The 22,308-nt window shown below is 47.3% G+C and overlaps 1 long non-coding RNA gene across 1 annotated transcript; it reads left to right on the top strand.

Moving 5' to 3' along the window:
- Positions 1–365: 365 nt before the first annotated feature.
- On the top strand, positions 366–8,568 carry LOC142070352 (uncharacterized). Its single transcript, XR_012666306.1, has 2 exons — positions 366–823; positions 8,407–8,568. It is a non-coding gene; the product is annotated as an uncharacterized LOC142070352 (long non-coding RNA).
- The last annotated feature ends 13,740 nt before the right edge of the window (positions 8,569–22,308 follow it).

Here is a 22,308-nt window from a genome sequence, read left to right as displayed (position 1 = left end):
TCAGGTAGAGATTATTGGGTGGGTTCTGATCTGTTCCTGCAGGAGGGAGAGGGACAGCAAATAGACGGGAGAGGGGAAGGTTTGCACCGTCTGGTTTGGAGGTTGGACCGGGGCAGGAAATGCACAGGGTGGCGAAAGGGAGGAGGCCAGGGGGTGGCAGACCTGCTGGGAGTTGTTTAATAAGTGGCCTAGATTCTTGGAACAGACCCATGAGGTTTGGAGGTGGAAATGCTCCAATTTGGTGAACAGAAAATAACCCACGTAGATGGGGCTGGGAAAAAGGACCAGACTCCTCGTGCTGGAGCCTGACCCAACTAACCAGCGGGTGCCTTTAAATATGAAGGGGGAAGCCACCGGTCAGGCTGAGGGGAGATTCTCCTGCCTCATATCCAGCTCCTCACAAGGAGGAGGGTGTTGGGCTTCCTACAAGAGATCTCTCCCTAGACCCTGCTCGGGGCAGCATCTCCGGTCTCAGTCTGTGGCTAGTAGGTGTGTGATGGATCTGCTGGGAGAGAGGAGGGGTGTCTCTTCGCCCCCTCACCCTGGTATTTCCTGGGTGCTCTGAGCGGGGTGGGGGTGGGACTCTGTTGGCTGCGGTCCACCCAGAGTTTCCGTTTGATTGGCTCCTCTCCCCCACGAATAGTGGGGCTGTGAGTGGGGCAGCAGGTCCTGAGTGTGGGGCTCTGGCTCTTTCAGGGGCCGGTGACCTTCGAGGAGGTGGCTGTGTATTTCACCAGGGAAGAGGGGGCTCTGCTGGACCCCGCTCAGAGAGCCCTCTCCAGAGACGTCATGCAGGAGACCTATGAGAATGTGACCTCGCTGGGTAAGGGTTCCTGTCCCCTCGGTTCTTGGAAGGGGAACGGAAGAGATGGGGTTCACTCCACCCCCACAATGCCACCTCTGCTCTGTCCTGTTCCAGCATCACCCCAGCATGCCCGTGACACACACACGACCAGAGACCCTCCCCTGCTGCTGAACGCTGTGGGAAGAGAGCACAGGAGCAGAATCGCACAGTGTCAAATATCTCCTGTTTGCACAAGTAAAACGGGGGGTTAGGTCCAGCATAACGAACAGAAGCTTCCTACCCCTGGCCTTCTCTCAAACCCTGAGCCTTCTCCACCCAGACCAGAATGTGGTTGGGGTGTAAGAAGCAGGCTGCTGGGGTCAGAGCGGCTGGTCCAGGGTTACTGATCACACAGACCTTGAATGGTGGCTGGGGGAATCCAGACAAGGGAGCTCCAGCAGCAGAACATTGAAACTCAGCCAGGATTACAGATGACACAACTCCTCACTGCTCCGGATTGCCCCGTGCATGGGACAATGGCTTCGGTTGCTGGTGAAAATCCTTGAGACCTGGAGAGTTGCTCCCCCCATCCCCATGTGCACTAGCCACAATCTCTCTTCTCTGCAGACTTGGTTTTTTGAGTCCCTCATTCCTGAAGTCACATGACCCCGATTCTTATTTTTCACATTCTGCTTTTCTAGACTATTTAGAGTCTGTTGCTTCTGAATGATAGTTTCTAATTTCCCAGTGTTCTCCACAGCCAGGGATTTTCCTACTCCCTCCCATTGCACTGGACTCACTAGGTTCCCTGGTATTTAAGAACGGGCACACTGGGACAGACCAAAGGTCCATCTAGCCCAGTGTCCTGTCTTCCGACAGTGACCAGCGCCGGGTGTCCCAGAGGGCATGAACAGAACAGGGAATCATGAAGTGATTCATCTCCTGTCACCCATTCACAGCTTATGACAAACAGAAGTTAGGGACACCATCCCTGCCCATCCTGGCTAATAACCAGTCATGGACCTGTCCTCAATAGATTTCTCATCGTGTGTGTTTTTTTTTTTTTGTAACCCTATTATAATCTTGGCCTTCACAACGTCCTCTGGCAAGGAGTTCCCCAGGTTGACTGTGCGTTGTGTGAAGAAATACTTCCTTTTGTTTCTTATAAACCTGCTGCCTATTAATTTGATTAGGTGATTCCTAGTCCTTGTGTTCTGAGAAGGAGTAAATGACACTTCCTTCTTTACTTTCTCCACAGCAGACATGCTTTTATAGACCTCTCTCATATGCCCTCTTGTCTCTTTTCTAAGCTGAAAAGTCCCAGTCTTACATATCTCTCCTCATACAGAAGCTGTTTCATACTCCTAGTCCGGGTTTTTTTGCCCTTTCCTGAACCTTTTCCAATTTGCAATGTATCTTTCTTGAGATGGGCCGACCACATCTGCACACAATATTCAAGATGTGGGCGTACCATGGATTTATATAGAGGCAAGTTATGTACTGTCTTATTATCTATCCCTTTCTTAATGATTCCCAACACCCTGTTCGCTTTTTGACTGCCTCTGCACCCTGAGTGGATGTTTTCAGAGAACTATCGACAATGACTGCAAGATCCCTCTCTTGAGTGGAAACAGCTAATGTAGACCCCATCATTTTATATGTATAGTTGGGATTATGTTTTCCAATGGGCTGCACTAGGTGCTATCCTGACATCTAGGACTGCTGAGATCCTGCATTCAGTGATATCCCTGCCCTTCCTGTTCCCTTTCTCCACTGAACCCCACCAGCCCATTCTTAGTGTTCCCAGCTTCCCCAGGACTCTCTCATTGTGTCTGGACCTCTCTCTCTCTGCAAGAAGCAGTTCCAGGGAGACTTGTCCTCTGTCTGGAGTCTTCAACTTCTGGGACTTGGATTTACTTTCTCTGTGTTTTAGGAGATGCTTTGAAATTGAGTGTCTGTGACATTAACCACAGTGCAATCTTGACTGGTTGAACAGCTGTTTCCCCTCAGTTGCCCAAGCTGGGGTGGCTTTTACACTGCTTTACTGTGAGAACATCCACTCCTGGGCAGTTAACACCCAGTCTCCAGCATGTAACTCGCTGCCAGCTACACAGTATTGAGCGCTGTTAGTCAGCGACTCACGAATTACAGTGCACCACAGGAGAACCCCAGAAAATTCTCTGGTCCCGGACTTTTGTGCATCTTTCACTGTCCAGCACACTACTGAACGACGCAAGGTCATATGAAGTCTGTCATTTCATCAGTGGAAAATGACACGTGCCAGCCTTGTTATCCCAAATGGATTTTCCAACACACTTTAATCCCAACACACTGGTTAGATGAAACAATAAAATGAGATGGCTAACTACCGGCAAAAAAACCATATTCATTGACTACAGGTAATGAGGTATAAAAGCCAGAATTGTTTACAAAAGAAATGCAAGATAAAACCCAAACTAACATCTAAGTTTACAAGCTAAAACGGATACAAAGCAAATGTTTCTCTCACCATATCCTGAGGCAGGCTGGCTGTCCTTTCAGCCAGAAGTCCCCCTAATTCGCCCCTGCTGCCAAGTTCAGTTTCTTCAGGAGCTGTCATGAGCAGAGGGAAAGGGGGGAGAGAGAGTCTCAAGCATTTTCCTCCCCTCTTTTTATAATTCAGTCCTTTGTAGGACAAACAAGTTCAGTTCTCAGCTGAGTCATGGTGACCGGCTGTCTGTTGTAGATATGAGCTTCAAGTGGTCCCTGTGAAGGAATGTAAATGTCTTCTTCACACCTTCCCCCTCCTGGAGAATGGCAATTTGACCAGCTGCTTGCCTTGCTGTCTCTGAGGAACTGGTCTGAGGGTGTTCCCCAGAATTGTAACTTTTTCACTAATATGATACAGTAAAATCTCATCATTTTACATAGTGTTGCTACACATATTTTAACAGGAGGATAATATTCTATAGATTATGCATTTTCAAATGATACCTCAAACGAGCCATACTATGTAAATAATTGATCATAGTTTTCTAGAAGAGTGAACATAGGGGTTGTGACAGGGTCAGGCCAGATGGCTAAGTAGGTCCCTTTTCCTTGGGTAAAGTAACAGAACAATCAGGAACCTTCTGGAGACCAGTAAGACAGGCTGATTAGAACACCTGCAACCAATCAAGAAGCTACTTGAATCAATTGAGGCAGGCTAATCAGGGCACCTGGGTTTTAAAAAGGAGCTCACCTCAGTTAGGGAGGTGCGTGTGAGGAGCTGGGAGCAAGGGGCGCGAGGAGCTGAGAGTGAGACCATGGACTGTTGGAGGACTGAGGAGTACAAGCATTGTCAGACACCGGGAGGAAGGTCCTATGGTGAGGATAAAGAAGGGGTTGGGAGGAGGCCATGGGGAAGTAGCCCAGGGAGTTGTCGCTGTCGCACAGCTGTTCCAGGAGGCACTCTAGACAGGTGCATTCCACAGGGCCCTGGGCTGGAGCCCGGAGTAGAGGGCGGGCCCGGGTTCCCCCCAAATCCTCCCAACTCCTGGTCAGACCCAGGAGTCGTCAACCTGGACTGTGGGTTCAGAAAAACGGCCAAGCTGAGGGCTGCCGTGAAGCTCCAAGGCGAGCAAATCCGCCCATAAGCGCAAGACCCACCAAGGTAGCGCAGGAACTTTGTCACAGGGTACAGACTGTGCCTGTCTGTGTGTGTTTCCAGCGGATATGTGGGTATTTCAATCCCTCATAAGCAGGGTGCTCAGCATCTTCAGGGACCCAGGGAGCTGGTCTTGGGAATTCACTGGTTTACTAGGTGTGACACTGTAGGGAATTGTGAGACACTTTAATCATAATAATTAATAATAAAATACCAATATGATGAAATTGCAATGAATCATGCTAGATATGCCATGTAAGGTGTCAGTGAAAATGCTATGATTTTCCAAGTATGATCATTTTGTTTCTATGTTTTGTACCCCCTTTGTGTTGTGAGTTATAGACATGTAGGGTATATCTGTATTTCCAGACTTGTGCAGTGTTTCTGGGTGACACCCCCGGACAGACTGGCATCAGCACTGCCGAGCCTCTTCACTGGCCTGTCAAGGGTCATCAGCTGCACAATGAGCCCATGAAAAGAACCAAGGGGATACGCCTATTGAGTCAGCAAGACATGCAGGGGTATGCCTGTGTACTGAGACCTCCAGGGCTTTTCCATGCCATGTGCTGTGAAGCTTGTGTTTGGGACACAGGAAGTACAAGCCACAAGGCAAAGGGAATAGAAAGGGCAGCTGCATCATCTTCATTTTCTCTTCAATCCCTCTTCCTACCTCTGGAGCAACTTCTCTGCAAACTGAAGCCTTGAACAAAGGACTGAATGACCCATCCAAGCTGTGGATGTGTTCCAGACGGACTTTCAAGCCAGGAACTCACCAATACTGTGAAGAACCCGATATATAGATTTCTGAATGTATCTGACCTTTCCTTCTTTCCTTTAGTTTAGAGGCTAAAGGATTGGCTGGCAGCCTGGTATTTTGGGTAAGATCCAAACCTTTTTTTTAAGGTCAGGCTTGACAAAGCCCTGGCTGGGATGATTTAATTGGGGATTGGTCCTGCTTTGAGCAGGGAGTTGGACTAGATGACCTCCTGAGGTCCCTTCCAACCCTGAGATTCTATGATTCAAACCTGTGCTGACTTGGTAATATGGCTGACCCTTTGGGGTCAGAACATTGTGTTTCTGTGACCAGAATTTTTAAATAAGCTCTCACTGTACCGAACATAGGTGCTGATTGGGAGTCAGAGAACTGGAATGCAATAAAGGGGGCTGTGTGATCTTTTTCAGCTTCTCAATAACCAGTGTGGGGGATCAGAAGCATAGTTTGTGAGTGGTTGGTGATTTTAACTTCAGTGTTAGCCATCAGTTCTGGGAGCATCTTCTCTCCCTTTTTTAGCCTGCCCTGACCTTAGCGTTTTCAGTCAGGACTCCCCAAGGCACACCAGGTCACACTAAGCACTGAAGTTAAATTAATAGAATGTTTTGTTTTTTTTATGACAGAGTCTTATGCAATCACCTGAACTCCTTTGTTTTCTTTCATCTGAGCAGGGTTTCCCATTTCCAAACCTGATGTGTTTTCCCAGCTGGAACAAGGGGAAGAGCCATGGGTCTCAGAGCTCCAGGGTTCAGAGGAAAGACAGACCCTGAGAGCTCCCTGCAAAGGTGAGGAAACATGAAACCAACTCAGAATCTGTAAGTGCCTGAAGGAAACATGTGGGATACCCTACAAAGCCCTTGGGAGGTCACTCAGTTCATTATTGTCCCTAGCAGGGGTCATAACCTCAGGGTGACTACAGCTCATGGCTTCCTGTAGATCCTAGCAGACATCAGGCAGTAGCTTCCTCCCTTCCTCCCATGAATTTGGATGGGATGTGAAGGCTGAATTGATCCCCTCCTCTCTCCCATTTAGGGGAAGTGTTTGGAGGAGTTCAGTTCCTGTTTTTATTTGACCTCTCTCCAGCACTTTTTTTCGTTGGCCTTCCCCTTTCCATCCCTGTTTGAGGTTTCTGTCTCTACCGCAGCAGGTGATGCGATGGCATGTGAGAAAGAGGAGCAGAATTCTCAGCAGGAAGATGCTGGGCAAGTGGATAAACACAGAGCATTATCACAGAGATCGGAAAGGAACGTGTCCAGGAGTCATGAGAGGCCCTATGAATGCCGTGAGTGTGAGAACCTTCAATCGCAGCTCAAACCTTGTTACTCATCAGAGAACCACACAGGGGAGAGGCCCTATGAATGCTGTGAGTGTGGGAAAACCTTCTCTTGGCACTCAGCCCATGTTAGCCATCCAAGAATCTGCACAGGAGATCAACACCATAAAAACCTCTAGGGCTATCCGTACTTTTTTTTCTTTAATACTTTTCCTGATTCCCACATAGTAACTTGTAAAGTTGTTTGAACTGTTTGCAGCACTGTTATCCCTCAGCGTGTCCAAATGAGTGGCCCATTTTTGCCTTTTGCAGTTCAACCTGTTTTGAGGTGGACCCATTTGTCCTTCCTATCTACTCCATTGTCTCATGAATAATTTGAGTGTGCCCTTCCTATCAGGAACCAGGGAGCATCACATCTATACCATTCCTCCTATTGCAAAATTATTGTTCGGAATCACCAATGATTCAGATTATATCATTGCCAGTTGTTCTCACGTTGCTCTGGGTTGTGCTGAAGAGCAGTTATATTGGGAACTTTCCCAATTATATTTAAAGGAAGAGGAGCAGGGGCAGGAAAAGAAGTGTCATTTCAGCCTCTGTGACACAGGAAGGAGATGGGGTGACTCAGAGATTCCCTCCTTCCCCATCACTCCAGACCTGTTAACTCTGCATGGCTCAGGCAGGAGGGATCTTCATCACATTCTATCCCTCCACTTCTCAAAGTGTCACGTGATGAAGCGTTCTCAGCTGTCTGTGCTTGGAGACGATGCTTTGACTTCTTTAATCCTATATCAGAGTCGCTATGCCTGGAGATGAAAGTGTCAAAAACCTGGAAGGGGAATTCAGATGGATCCCAAGCACCGTGTGATCATTTGGAGTTTAAATCCCAGGTTCCATCAATTGGTCAAGCCACTTCTGGCAAGGGGGCTGTTTTGTCCCCCATTATGGGGGATGCTAGGTTACTAAAAAAATTTTAAATAACCTAACTAATTCTATGGCATGGGGAATGGTCCCCTTCATGATGCAGATGTTGAGGAAATAGAAGTGGGTTTTTTATTGAATTTATCCTTTGTAGGTGCTAAAAAAAAGTGTATGAAATGAAATCAGTGTTGGAAATCTAATAGCTGCAGAAAAATAGCTAGTTTTGAATAGAAACTCCAGCCCTGATAACTAACAGGCCTGTATCCAGTCCCTTGCCTGGAATTGTGCCACCAAATTAAAGAAAAGCTGGGCATGTTTCAGGAAGCCATTCCTCACTAACACTGCTGAGATTTTGAGTGCTTTTGTAAAGGATTCTACTTCAGAGAAGTGTACATTTACCCTAACCAAGGCCAAGGATTTGGAAAGAACTGGGGTTGAATGAGTACACGCTCCGTTCTTGGTTTCCATCCCAGTAAAAGAAGCTCTGGTGACCAAAGACCCAAGGAAAACTGTTTGTTTGTACAACTCACTGATGACAGATCCAAAGCATGCCAGGGTTAGATTGAGAACAATCATCCTTCACCATTTGGATCCAAAGAGAGAGAGTGCTTCATAGGACATTCCCTCCTCGTGGATTCCAAACTGGGTGCCTGATTGGGTAATGTCAAAGTCAGATTCAGGACTCACATAATTTGTCAGACCATTCTGTTTATTAGCAAAGCACTTTGCCAATGCACCCAGATATGGGAGCCCCCTGCAAAGGCTCAAGCTAACTTATTTATACAGATAAGCCAATTGAACATAAGAGACAAAAGGAAGCAGAAACTGACAAATATACATACATATCTTACTTGCATACGAATGTTTACCAATCTCCCAGCTCAGTAGGAGCTCTAAGTTAATTAGTTTGAGGACCCATTGTCTCACACTCCTTCATGTTTCTCTTCTTGACAACTATATTTCAACAAACCCTTCAAGTAGCATTTCTTTAATGAATTCTAATTTCAATATAATTCATTCTATTTCCACAGAAACAAGGACTTTCAGGCTGTGGAAATGATGGTAACCAATGAGGCAACGAACGTGTCCGGTTCCAATTTCAGACTTCCAGATACTCGCATGTTGAGTCCTGATTCTCTGGTTTTGTGTCTGATGCTCCGGCTTCACAATAAAGCTGATGTTGGCACAGCTGCCCCAATGTAGCTGCACTGGTGTAGCATGCTATTACAGATGCTCTAAGCCAATGGGAGAGATCTCTCCCGTCGGACTTCATTAGTCCAGCCCCCTCAAGCTATATGTCCTGCTGACGTAGCGCTATCTACACAGGGCGTTAGGGCTGTGTAACTACATTGCTCAACTCTGGATTTTTCACACCCCTGAGCAATATAGTTATACCGATAAATGCCTTTAGTGTAGGACAGTTTTCTCTTGTGTTTTATGCATTTACATCCCTTCTCCTCTACCTCCTCCTACTTTGAAAGATTAAAAAGTGTGAAAAGAGAGATTTTTTTTTTCCTCGTGATGCAAACATTCCCACATAGGAGACCCCTTCCACCAACACACATGGCAGAAGCACCAGCGATATATGAACTCAGAGAATTGGTTGGGACCTACGTTGGGACAAACCAGAACTAGAGCCAAGGTTCAGTTGTTGGCAACGGGGATTAAAAGAAAATGAACTCATATGACAAGAATTTGAGCTCTTTGAATATGTTATTGTTTCCAATGAAAATGAATTGATTGGTTAAAGAGTAGGAGACTAATTGTGTGATAATCTGAATCACTTTGTAAAACAAAGTGTCTTGTTTTTTGTTTTGTTAGTCATAGAGGAAGTGACAGCTGATCTTGGAAAGTTAATTTGCTTTCATTTACCCCCTGTAGTGTAAGGAGTTCTGGTAGAAAACCTCACTCCAATGGTTGGGGTGGAAGAATGTGTGTGAGAGTGTATAAGTGAATATTGGCCCAGTATAGATTTTAAATTTTTGTGTTTCAAATAGAACTTATTTTGCTTAGTTTCAAAGTTTATTTCTAGTGAAAGCAAAATTATTCAAAGAGACAATTTGTAGAAGTTTTTAGAAGTTCTTACACTTAGACTGTAAGGGTCACTGACTTCCCCACTTCTCTAATTTGCAAAGGAAAGTCATCTGTGATAGGATGTGTTCAGCAGGTAGGAAAGTTGCAGTCCTCAACCACCAAGGAAAAGGCTGAAGTCCATTACCTTTTAGGTCAAGAAGCCATCTAAAGTCTGGTCTATGCTGAAAAGCGATGTTGACGTAGCCACCTCTCTCAGGGGTGTGAAAAGTCCACTCCACTGAGAGAAGTAGTTAATGTGACCTGAGCCCCAGCCTAGACAGTGTTAGGTTGTCAGAAGAATATTTCCAGTGTTTGAAGTATAGACAGAGCCTGAGACAGACTGATCCCCTATGGGAAGTGAGTCATGACATGAATTCCAATTTTGACCCATTTCCCTATATGTGAGAGAGGTACTAGTATGGAGGGCTGAGCCAGCTGTCCGATCGCCTGGTTCCTCAACTGTAGCTACAGCTCTAAGTACCCATCCACCCAAAGACTGAGAGAAATGGAGAGTTCCAACTGTTGTTATTTTAGTATCTTATTGTTCCTTTCTCTGTTTTTTTGTGCTGGCCTTTCTATTATATCAGGGTGTGAGGGTATAGCTCTGTTCATGTTGTGACAAAGCTCTGTCCTTGTCTCTATGGGTCCCACGTTTCCTGGTGGATTTTGCTAGCCTCAGAGGCTCACTGTGACCCTCCACGTAGCCCTTCTCTCTCTCTAGAGGCAAGGGCCACAGCTTACTGAGCCATCATAAGCTAGCAAGGGAGGTGAGGAGAAGCAACCCTCCCTCGCACAATCTCTGTTTCCCAGGATCCATGATAAATCAGGAAGGGGAGGGGAGGGGGGAGCCCGGGCCCGCCCTCTACTCTAGGCTCCAGCCCAGGGACCCTAAAAGTAGCAGCTATGGTAGCTGACTTTTGGGAAATAGGACGTGTACAATTCCCTGGGCCGCTTCCCCACAGCAGCCCCCACTCAGTATCTCCTTCGCTGTTACCTCAGGGCCTCCTTCCTTGCACCTGATGTGGATTTGTACTGCTTGGTTCCTCCAACAGCACGGCTTCCTCCTACAGATCCTGACACATGCGCCTCACTGATGAACTGGGAGGCTTTCCACTCGTTCCAGCCAGGCCTTGATCGGCTTCACGTGTTCCAATCAACCTAGCTATCTCCACTGCTTTCTAGAAGGATCTTAATTGGTCCAAGGTGTCTTGATTAACCTGAAACAACTGCCGTTTGGTTACCATGGTACCAAGGATTTGTTTAGCCTGGGGCTAACATACCTGTTCCTCACTACTTTACTATAGCCGTCTTGCCTTGCCCCGTTGCAATGTGTGACAAAAGCTTATTTGTGCCAATTGGCAAAGGGGTCACTGTCATTCACAAGCAACTGCTGTCTCAGACCTGACAAATTCACCACACCTAGGACCCAGAGCAGCGGTGGTGGAATCTTCCTTACAGTGGGGGGGCCACCGGTGTCCGAACTGTGACGCCCCCATGTCACCCCTTTCCCCCCAGCCCTCACTCACTCCGCCCCTTCTCCCTGAGGCCCCAATCTCACACCGCCCCTTCTCCCTGATGCCACCCCTCCCTCCGAGGCCACACCCACAGAACGCCTCTTCCCCCAAGGCTCCACCTTGTTCCCCCCTCCATCGTCCGTTCTTAGAGCTGCTAAAAAGTGCTGGGCCCATGGCCCTCTAAACCCCCCTCGTCCTGCACCCTGACACACAGCCAGGCAGGCAGCAGTGTGTGTGAGTGTGTGTATGTGACAGAGACTGCTGGGCTGTGCTGAGCCAGTGCGGGAAGTGGGGGCTGATGTCGGGGCTGTCCCCCTCCCCCTGACTCAGGACTGGGGTGTCCCCCCTCCCCCTGACTCTGGACTGGGGTGTCCCGCTCCCCCTGACTCAGGGCGGGTTGCTTCCAGCAGCTGTCTGAACTTAGGGACAGCGTGCCAACACACTCACTCTTCCACAACACACACGCTCCCCGAACACACACACTGTCTGTCCCCAACACACACACACTCTCTGCCCACCACGCCCACGGCAGCTGAAAAGCAGCTGGCAATCGAGTCGGATGCCCATGGAACAATGGGATAGAGAAACCTGCCTCGTGTGGCTGCCCATGAAGCATTACAAACCCTTCGCAAAGCACCCTGCGGCCAGTTGCACAGTGGGATAGCGTCCCACAATGCACTGCTCTCTGTGGCGATCCAAGAGCTGCTAGCCTGGATGCGCTCCGGTGACACAAGCAGCCTAGTGTGGACATGCAACAGCGGCTTAATTAAAACGCTTTAACTAAAGCAGCATAACTCTGTCGTGTAGACGTAGCGTGGCTCCCACTGGGGCCAAGGATGCTCAGGCACTGAAACTGAAGAGCCACAACTTCCTCCGTAGTTGGCAGGGTTCAAACCTGCACAGGGAGACCCCCCCCCCCAAGGGGTTTCGAGTCCACCACCTTAACCACTCAGCCACAACTACTTGCTTTATAGAGCGCTCTCATGACACTCTAGTTCTGTTCTCACTGAGTGATCGTTTCCAATTGTTTCCTCAGACCAGCGTCCACAACACACTCACTGCTGTGCTGTTGTGTAAGTGTGCCCAGGGCTGAACAAGAATTCCTGCTCGTTTCCCTTCTGGCTGGAGCATGAGGAGAGTGTGTTTGTGGCCAGTGATGTTGCTGTAGATTGTTGTAAAATTCCTGCCTCGATAATTCAGACAGTCCCTTTCCCGTCATATCCCCAGTACATCAGTGACTGTAATAGCAGGGGGCAGGTTTTCTGTGGGGCACAGAGCTTTGCCAGGGGGTTGGTGTCTCCTTCCTTTCCTCACCCTGGAGGAAACTCAGCTTTTCATTCCATCTTTAATGTGTCATGGAATAACAACAGCAGCATGAAGAAAGAGGTGGGCAGGGTGGGCCTCAGGGGAGGGGCACAGAGGTGCAAGTGGTGGGCAGGGCAGGACGGAGAGGCACGGGTGGCAGGCTGGGTGGGTCTCATGGGTGGGGCTGAGAGGTGGGAGTGGCAGCCATGGTGGGTCTCAGGGGAGGGGTCAGAGAGGTGTGGGTGGCGGGCAGACCTTGGGGTAGGGGGCGGAGAGGAATGAGCAGTCGGCAAGGAGGCCTCGGGGAGAGAGGAGCGAGTGAAAGGTGGACCAGCAGGCCTCAGCCGAAGAGGCAGAGTGGGGTGGGAAGAAGTCCTCCTCTTAACCCAGTGCGATCTACAGCGGGATTAGGCTGATATAACTGCATTGCTCAGGGAAGGTAAAATTTTTAACACCCCAAAGTAATGTTGTTACTGACTTAATTTTGTAGGATAGACCTGTCCAAAGAATCACACACACAGCTTGGGAGTAAAACTTCACCCGCTTCTCTGCTTTACAGAATCGAAACACAAGAAACGCTTGTCAGGGCCCAGTGCGGGTTGGCAGGGAGTCAGGTGTGGGCAGACACCATACGTTAGCCAGAGGAAGGCACCATGGATTAGCTGGTTTAAGGCACCTGTCTTCTAAACAGGAGATCCTGGCTTCAACTCCCAGTCGTGGCTTTTAAGGCACCTGATACTGGCTCCTATCAGAAGACAAATAACAGAGTTAGATGGACGTTTGGTCTAGCCCAGTGTAGCCGTTCTTGTTGTTTAAATTACACTCAGAGGCACTGATAATAGAGTGACTGAAAGTTTGGGTGTTAAGAGCTGATAGGCCAGTGTTCCAGTCCCCTCGCAAACGACCCCCTCCCTCTGGGACAGGGGCAGGTCCGAGCTCTCACACCAAGTGGCTCATTGGGGCTGCCAGAATCTGTGGGCGGCTCACTCAGTTTACGCCGAGGGTTGAGTCCTGCTTTGTGCACCGTGTCTGAGAATGAAAATCCTTACTGAATGAGGGAGGCAACCTAGTGACAGAGGATGTGGAAAAAGCTAATGTACACAATGCTTTTTTTGCCTCTGTCTTCACAAACAAGGTCAGCTCCCAGACTACTGCCCTGGGCAGCACAGTGTGGGGAGGAGGTGACCAGCCCTCTGTGGAGAAAGAGGTGGTTAGGGACTATTTAGAAAAGCTGGACGTGCACAAGTCCATGGGGCCGGACAAGTTGCATCCGAGAGTGCTAAAGGAACTGGCGGCTGTGATCGCAGAGCCATTGGCCATTATCTTTGAAAACTCGTGGCGAACGGGGGAAGGTGGGTGTTTTAATCGCTGTGCAGACATAACGTTAGGATACGTCTACAGTGCAATGAATCACCCACGGCTGGCCAGTGTCACATTAATCAGGATCATGTGGCTTGGGCTGTAAAGTTGCAGTGTACAAATACAAAGAAACAAGAGCAAAAACCGGTTGCCTTTATAGCTAGATAGCTATAGATACATGGCAAATAGCAACAAGAATCAGCGTAGAGCTGGATCTAAAAAAAGGAAAGATTAATCTTTGCTCTACAAATAATAACTACTGATAAATGGTAATATAAAAAAGGACCTCAAATTCCTTCATAATTTGACGGTTCTTGGAAGTTCCAGGCATATTGGCTAGAATTTTCGAGACACAGATTGTCAGAAAAACATAACACGCTGAGTGCTCCACCTGAAACAACAGCAAATACTGTTGCCTAGATAGATAGATACATTGCAAAGAGCAACAAGAATCAATGTAGAGCTGAATCTGCAAAACAGAAAGATTAATCTTGCAATACAAATAATAATGTATTAATTATTATTAATTATTTATTATTATTTTATTTTATTATGTCACAAAGGACCATGAATTCCTTCATACTTTTATCATCCTCAGGATGTTGCTGTGAATTCAGAGACATGATTGTTTTCTGGAGCAGCCGTTGCAGTTTCAAAAGGAAATTCAGGCAGAAAACGAAGCAGGGAGGGTTGTGATGGGGTGCATGAAAGGAGAAGAGGCTTGTTCCTCTTGAGTTTTCTTTCCGTTGCTCTCGTGATCCTGATGGAGGAAGTGGAAGCTTAATTTGAGTTTCTCCCCACTCCCCTCCTTCTGTCGGCGGTGTGTGTCTTCACCAGGAGTGCTTCCACCGAATGAAGAGGGGCAGTGTGGGGGGGCTGAGAAACGGGGCTCTTCACTCCGCGCAGCTGCCCACTGGGAGCCCAGCTGCCCCCTGGGCTCTTGACTCCCCACCTCCTCCCTGGAGTGGGAGCCGGCCACCTGGGCTTCTTGCCTGCCTGCTCCCAGCCAGGAGTGGGGGCGGGGGCCAAGGGCCCAGGCTTCTCGGCTCCCTGCGCTGGGAGCCGGGAGCTTTCGTGCAGCAGCCCCGCGAGGAGCCAGGCAGGTGCAGCCCCGCTGGGATCAGGGAGCGGAGGGCAGCCATGAAGGGAGCCAGCCGGAAGCCATGACATTGGCAAGACAGCCAGCAGCCCCTGTGAGTAAGGCAGTGTCTACACAGACACTGTGTTGTCCTAACGACCCCAACGTAATCCCCGTGCCTCTTGAGGAGCTGGAGTTACTATGTGGGTGTAGCAGGGCACTTACATGGATGGGACAAGGCTGTGGTGTGCACCGTGAGGTAATTAGGACAACCTAAAATGCTGTTGGCAGGCCTAACTGTGTAGTGTAGCCCAGGTTTTAATCTCCTGCTGATGGGATATATGCTGGGTGCCTTGTTTCCTTTCCTTAGGAGTGCTTGTTCTCACACCTATCTCCTTGCTTTCCATTCCAGTTCAGGGAAGGAGAGAATAACCAAGTCTTCAGGTATGAAAAGGCAAAACATTTCTACATGACCCTTCGCAGTCAGTGAAACCTGTGGTGGGAAACGTGCCCTTGATTTTACTGCATTTTTGGTTTCTTGTCTTGTTGGTTGCTCCCGAGGAGCTGGCAGGGAAATGTCCATGGAGAAGTGGAGTGGATGTGAAGTTTCTTGCTTACGAGATTTGCCTGCGTTTTGGCCTCATTGTGAGAAGGGCAAATTGGATGAGACATTGCAGCTTTTCTGATGCCTGTCTGAGTTTGGAAAGTAAGTTCTTTGTTGTCCTGTTCTTCAAAGGAAACTGAGGGAGTGGATATACACTGGCAGCTGAGAAAGCCTTAGAAGGGGAAATCCAAATCTGGGCACAATTGGTTTCTGTCGTAGATTGTAGTGTAGTGGTTATCATGTTTGCTTGACACATGTTTACTTTCTCCAGGCAAAGAAAACCTGCAATTCACAAAGGTAATTCCCTTTTGTCTCTGCTCTGGCCCCAAAACAGAGAAAAAATTAGCTGCTTTCAGTTGGACTTCCTTTCCAGCAGCCACAAAGGAAAAAAAAATATTTCCGTTTTAAAATCTGTTTTTCTGGTTCAAAAAATCTCAAATTGATCTCAAAAGGATTTCAGGATAATCCCACCACTCTGCCACCATGTCAAGTTCCTTCCCCACTCTGAGCTCTAGGGTACAGATGTGGGGACCTGCATGAAAACCTCCTAAGCTTACTTTTACCAACTTAGGTTAAAACTTCCCCAAGGTACAAAATTATTTTACCCTTGATTTTCCACAACCGCCACCAAACTTTATCTGGGTTTACTGGGAAACGTAGTTTGGACATGTCTTTCCCCCCCAAATCCTCCCAACCCTTGCACCCCACTTCCTGGCCACAGACCCAAACCCTTGGATCTTAGAACAATGAAAAAGCATTCAGTTTTCTTACAAGAAGACTTTTAATAGAAGTAAAGGAATCACCTCTGTAAAATCAGGATGGTAGATACCTTACAGGGTAATTAGATTCAAAACATAGAGAATCCCTCTAAGCAAAACCTTAAGTTACAAAAAAGACACACAGACAGGAATATTCATTCTATTCAGCACAGCTATTTTGTCAGCCATTTAGAGGAATCATAATCTAACGCCTACCTAGCTAGATTACTTACTAAGTTCTAAGACTCCATTCCTGTTCTGTCCCAGGCAAAAGCATCACACAGAGAGACACAGACCCTTTGTTTTTCTCCCTCCTCTCAGCTTTTGAAAGTATCTTGTCTCCTCATTGGTCATTTTGGTCAGGTGGCAGCGAGGTTACCTTTAGCTTCTTAACCCTTTCCAGGTGAGAGGATTTTTCCTCTGGCCACGAGGGATTTTAAAGGGGTTTACCCTTCCCTTTATATTTATGACAACAGGAAAGCTCCAAACCAAGAAAGCTCACTTTCACTTCACTTTCCCATGGGCATTTCCCTGCCAGCTCCCTGGCACAGAAATACAAGACACAAGAAATGCAGGAAAATAAAGATGAGTGAAGGAAAGCTGCAGGTACTTCGATCCCTCCAGCGTCAGACGAAACCATTTGTGGGGAAGGGTCCGGCTTACCGAGAAGGACAAAGAGATAAAACATGGACTTTCCGATGCTCTGCAAAACGTCATGATCCCAGACCCAATGTGACGCGAGGGTCAACACTTTGGCTGCTTCCTGCCTGCACAGAGGTAACAAACTGGAGGCAGCCGAAACTGAGAAACCTGATTCTAGACACTGAGTCAGAATGCTATCTGCTCATGTCAAGTGGAAGCAAATCCCCTCCCTGGCTTTCTATGCCAAAATTATAATCAGCGGTGTGGTTTCCCTGGACAAGCCACTCGGTAGGCAGAAGAAGAAGCGGAGAGGGATGCGGTGGGGTAAATGAAAGCAGAGGAGGATTGTTCCTCTTTTGTGTTGCTCTTGGGAGTCTGATGGAGGAACCTAAATCATAATTTGAGCTTGTTTCAATGCTTTTGCTTGAGCTCAGGTTATGAGCACAGGGGTTCCTTCACTCTCTGTTCTTGTCCCCTCTGAAATGGGGAATGGACCATTTCCTAAATTGGAGAGAAAGTAGCCTTAGAAAGCATAGAGAAGCTGAACCAAAAAACCCTACATTACCCCCCATTATGGTCTACTGCAGGGGTAGTCAACTATTTTTTGTCAAGGTCCAAATTCCTTGGTCGAGATATAATCAAGGTCCAGACTCCAGAGAAAATAAGTTTAAAAAAATCATAATAATAAGTAAATAAAAAGATTTCAGGGTCCATTAAAAATTTCTGGCTGTCTAGAGTTGGCCCGTGGTACACCTGTTGAGTACCCTTGGTCTACTGGTTAGGAGTCTCGTTGATGCTGCCTTGGTTCCACCCTCAGTCAGGGAAAGAAACTTCTCGACACAATTCTCCATTCAGTCTTCACTGCAAATTAAAAAAACCTCAGAACTTTCACCCCAATAGCTTATTATCTGGCCATTTTGTGCCCTGTCCCTTATAAACACAAAAAGGGGCATTTTTAAAAACCAAAGACTTTGAGATGGGGGCGAACTGGCTGACTCCTGCTGCCTATCTCTATTCACTTGTGTGCTGAATTGAATGAATCTCTTTGGATACACAGCAATCGTGAAGCATAAATCTGCTTCAGTGGATATACTAGAAGCAATATTGTCTAAATAATACCTGGCTTTTTTCAAAACCAGGAATAGCCACAAGAGGTCCCAGAATCATCTGAAATTGGCTCTAGCTGACAAAGAGGTCCATTTTTCAGCTAGGAATTCAACTTCTTTGTTCCCTTTTCTCTGCTTTGAGTCTCTTCCCGCTTTTCTCAGGTGGTGTGGCGAGCAAACGCACAGGTGGGTGAGATAATATCTTTGACTGGGCCAGCTTCTGTTGTGGACAAAGACAAGCTTTTCTGGGACCTGCATGGCTACAACTAATAACAAATGCTCATAAGATATTAATTAGTTCTTTCATACTCGAATGCATCACTTTTGGTGTGACATCAAGAAACCTTTATTAGCCCGTATAACCGTTTTTTCTCCACATTTTGAGATTATCTTTTGGCTGTAATGCCATCATGTATTAAAATTCCAAATGGCCAATTAGCAAGCACCAAAATAAAGAACAGCCAATTATTAATCTGCCTTACCCCTAGCCCTGCCCAGGATCTCTGCATTGGTTTAAGAAATATTTTCACATAGATATTTGCAAATTGGGAAGTTTTAAATTGTGTCAGCTTCCGTCTAGAAAGAGAGAGTGGTAAGCTAAATTGCTCCAACACAGATTTCCCCATCTATGTGAGAGAAAGAATTAGAAAGAAGTAAGGAAAGTGAATCCAAGGTAGATGATTCTGACCTTTCCTTTGAAATGCTCGGTGCAGTAAATCAGTGAATATTCCCATAAGTAAACTCCTGTAAGTGACAGAAAGGAGGGCATGGGAAAAGGCTGTCAAATGTTGTGTTAAACTTTAATTCGTGAGCAAAATTGTGTGGCAATTAAATTACAACCCTAAAATACCGTAAAAGGACAGAATAAGGAACAAAAAGTGTGGGAAATACGGGTGTATTTCAGCAAAGCGCTTGGAATGGAGGAAGACCAAAAGTGATCAGTCGGGGGAAAAGGCACTGTTTCTGCCTAGTTTTAAACCAGGGATATTTTGCGTGTCAAGCAAACATGATAAACACCATACTACACTACAATCTACGACAGAAACCAATTGTGCCCAGATTTGGATTTCCCCTTCTAAGGCTTTCTCAGCTGCCAGTGTATATCCACTCCCTCAGTTTCCTTTGAAGAACAGGATAACAAAGAACTTACTTTCCAAACTCAGACAGGCATCAGAAAAGCTGCAATGTCTCATCCAATTTGCCCTTCTCCCAATGAGGCCAAAACGCAGGTAAATCTCATAAGCAAGAAACCTCACATCCACTCCACTTCTCCATGGACATTTCCCTGCCAGCTCCTCGGGAGCAACCAACAAGACAAGAAACCAAAATGCAGTAAAATCAAGGGCACGTTTCCCACCACAGGTTTCACTGACTGCGAAGGGTCATGTAGAAATGTTTTGCCTTTTCATACCTGAAGACTTGGTTATTCTCTCCTTCCCTGAACTGGAATGGAAAGCAAGGAGATAGGTGTGAGAACAAGCACTCCTAAGGAAAGGAAACAAGGCACCCAGCATATATCCCATCAGCAGGAGATTAAAACCTGGGCTACACTACACAGTTAGGCCTGCCAACAGCATTTTAGGTTGTCCTAATTACCTCACGGTGCACACTACAGCCTTGTCCCATCCATCAGGTCCTCAAAGAATCAATCCTGAAGCACTTGCATGAGAGGAAAGTGATCAGGAACAGCCAGCATGGATTCACCAAGGGAAGGTCATGCCTGACTAATCTAATCGCCTTTTATGATGAGATTACTGGTTCTGTGGATGAAGGGAAAGCAGTGGATGTATTGTTTCTTGACTTTAGCAAAGCTTTTGACACGGTCTCCCACAGTATTCTTGTCAGCAAGTTAAGGAAGTATGGGCTGGATGAATGCACTACAAGGTGGGTAGAAAGCTGGCTAGATTGTCGGGCTCAACGGGTAGTGATCAATGGCTCCATATCTAGTTGGCAGCCGGTATCAAGTGGAGTACCCCAAGGGTCGGTCCTGGGGCCGGTTTTGTTCAATATCTTCATAAATGATCTGGAGGATGGTGTGGATTGCACTCTCAGCAAATTTGCGGATGATACTAAACTGGGAGGAGTGGTAGATATGCTGGAGGGGAGAGATAGGATACAGAAAGACCTAGACAAATTGGAGGATTGGGCCAAAAGAAATCTGATGAGGTTCAATAAGGATAAGTGCAGGGTCCTGCACTTAGGACGGAAGAACCCAATGCACAGCTACAGACTAGGGACCGAATGGCTAGGCAGCAGTTCTGCGGAAAAGGACCTAGGGGTGACAGTGGACGAGAAGCTGGATATGAGTCAGCAGTGTGCCCTTGTTGCCAAGAAGGCCAATGGCATTTTGGGATGTATAAGTAGGGGCATAGCGAGCAGATCAAGGGACGTGATCGTTCCCCTCTATTCGACATTGGTGAGGCCTCATCTGGAGTACTGTGTCCAGTTTTGGGCCCCACACTTCAAGAAGGATGTGGATAAATTGGAGAGAGTCCAGCGAAGGGCAACAAAAATGATTAGGGGACTGGAACACATGAGTTACGAGGAGAGGCTGAGGGAGCTGGGATTGTTTAGCCTGCAGAAGAGAAGAATGAGGGGGGATTTGATAGCTGCTTTCAACTACCTGAAAGGGGGTTCCAAAGAGGATGGCTCTAGACTGTTCTCAATGGTAGCAGATGACAGAACGAGGAGTAATGGTCTCAAGTTGCAGTGGGGGAGGTTTAGATTGGATATTAGGAAAAACTTTTTCACTAAGAGGGTGGTGAAACACTGGAATGCGTTACCTAGGGAGGTGGTAGAATCTCCTTCCTTAGAGGTTTTTAAGGTCAGGCTTGACAAAGCCCTGGCTGGGATGATTTAACTGGGAATTGGTCCTGCTTTGAGCAGGGGGTTCGACTAGATGACCTTCTGGGGTCCCTTCCAACCCTGATATTCTATGATTCTATGATTCTATGATTCACCCAAGGCATTCCACAACTCAATGGCACATCTGCAAATTCAGAAACACACGTCAGAGCTTTCCTGCTTGGCCATCTCTTGCCCTCCCCAGGGAGAGGCTTGGAATACCAGAGGAGACAGCCACTGGTGCAGGGAGGCTAAGGCAGGGCAAGTCCCTTCAGAGAAAGTTGTATTTATTCCTTTCCCCTAATGGGTTCTTGTTTCTAAAGCTAACCCACTCTTTCCAAGACAGTGACCATGTACTGACCACAGAATGACCACCAAACTGTGACCCGCAGACTGTGCAAAATTCTGCTCTGTTACACTTGGGTCAGTCCCGAGAAACTTGCCTGACATCATTGGAGTTCCTCTGGCTGTTTGGGGCTATAACGGAGACCCAGCGTTTGGCCAAGTGTCTCTTAGCAGCTCAATTCTACTGCAGTGTGGTGGACAGGGTCAGAGAGTGAGTCAGCACATGCCCTGATCTGAGAAGATTCAAGAGCTTGGAAGAGGAGATTGTAAAGCCCAATGTGACAGAGATGGAAGGAAAGTAGGACTGAAATCCCCCTCCTCCATTCTTGCGCATCTAAGTCCTGCTGGTCCCCGCAGGCATCTGCAGAGGAAGACTGCAGATGGATCCAAAAGACTTCCAGTCATTTGACATCCAAGTTTGGTGAGGAAGGTCGGACGTGGTGGTCAAGCCCTAGGACATTGAGAACTAGGTTGGACAACTCAAGAGCAAATGGCCTGGAAGCAAGGTCTTCCGGAAGCTTGACTGAACTTCTGTGCCAATGCTGCCGAGTTTCTGTAACTTCTGAGCACAGCCCCTGGAAAGCACTGTGGCTGTTCCAAGAAATTCAGACCTGATTCTGAAATTCAGAAAGGTTTACAAATCAAACACTCAAATCTGAAAACCAACACTGTATTCCTCTGATAACTGAATTGGGTAAGAAGTTCCATTTCTTTCCTGCCGCTCTTCAATTTGCTCTACAGTGTGACACAAATTTCACTCAGGTCAGTGCAGAACTGCATTGCAGAAGATGCCAAGGAAAGCTGGACTTTTGACCTCTGGCTAGGGTTCACTTGGGTTTCATGGCCCCGAGGAACACATGGGAGTTGTGTTACAAACCCCTCAGCTGGCTGACCCTTCCAAGTGATCAGCAATAACCAGCAGGACTGAAAGTTAACAATCTATTGAGGTGGAAAGAGGCACTCCCCCCTCTCAGAGCTATTAATGCTAGCTGTCTGCTCGCTGCACTGCATTTAGGCTCTGGTCATGTGGGGATGATTTTTTTGTTGATTTTATTTTCTTTTCTTTTGCATCAAAAAGGGCTGGAAATGTCTGTTTTAAGAGATTGACCTCTGCCCCACCGTTCCATAAGGATGAGTGCATTTTGTCACCAATTCCTCAGCCATGGAATAACTGGGGGGTCTTAGGACAGGTAAGAATCCTGCACTGGTCTCCAGGGGATAGACAGATGGGCCTCATGTCCCTTTTCCGTCTCTGCCTTCTCTCCTGCAGTAAGAAGCAGCCAGACCTCATGAGCCAGGGATGTT

This window comes from Caretta caretta, chromosome 28 (assembly GCF_965140235.1).
Source record: "Caretta caretta isolate rCarCar2 chromosome 28, rCarCar1.hap1, whole genome shotgun sequence".
Classification (NCBI taxonomy): domain Eukaryota; kingdom Metazoa; phylum Chordata; order Testudines; family Cheloniidae; genus Caretta; species Caretta caretta.
The sequence above is the reverse complement of the archived record's forward strand: the minus strand, read 5'-3'. Positions and strand labels throughout refer to the sequence as shown.